The sequence below is a fragment of the Pteropus vampyrus genome, unplaced genomic scaffold (assembly GCF_000151845.1).
Source record: "Pteropus vampyrus isolate Shadow unplaced genomic scaffold, Pvam_2.0 Scaffold677, whole genome shotgun sequence".
In the NCBI taxonomy this organism is placed as follows: domain Eukaryota; kingdom Metazoa; phylum Chordata; class Mammalia; order Chiroptera; family Pteropodidae; genus Pteropus; species Pteropus vampyrus.
In genome coordinates this window covers 53,637-54,196 of record NW_011889458.1, presented here as the reverse complement: position 1 = coordinate 54,196, position 560 = coordinate 53,637, and positions in this window count along the sequence as shown.

The window sequence follows — 560 nt, the reverse complement described above, 5'->3', positions numbered from 1 at the left end:
CAGCTTCTTTATTACTCCCAGTCCACCGCCCAACACCCAGGGTTCCGATCTGTGGTAGCTCTTATGCGCAGATCCCACGCTCAGATGTGCTGGTGTGCAGTTTGGGTATCTTTTGTTGAATTTTAGATGGTCAGCTTATTATTGTTTCAAGGGGAGAGATCTGGGGACGTCTCTCACTCCGCCACGTTGCCTTGATATCTAAGTTTTTTTACTTAACAAATTTTTAAAATTTTTCTAGAAGTAAATCAAGAGTAGTCAAGAATTGGAAATAGTATTGTTAATATATGAAAGTGTTATAAAACTATAATATTTAAATAATATGAAAGAAGCATATAATACAACTGAAATATTAATGTAAGGGAACTGAGAGTTCGAAGTGTTCTTCGATAGATGATAAGATAAAGAAGTGGTACATATATACAATGGAATATTACTCAGCCATAAGAAAAGATAAAATACTACCATTTGTGACAACATGGGTGGATCTTGAGATTATCGTGCTAAGCAAAATTATTCAAACAGAAGAAATTGAGAATCATATGATTTCACTCATATGTGGG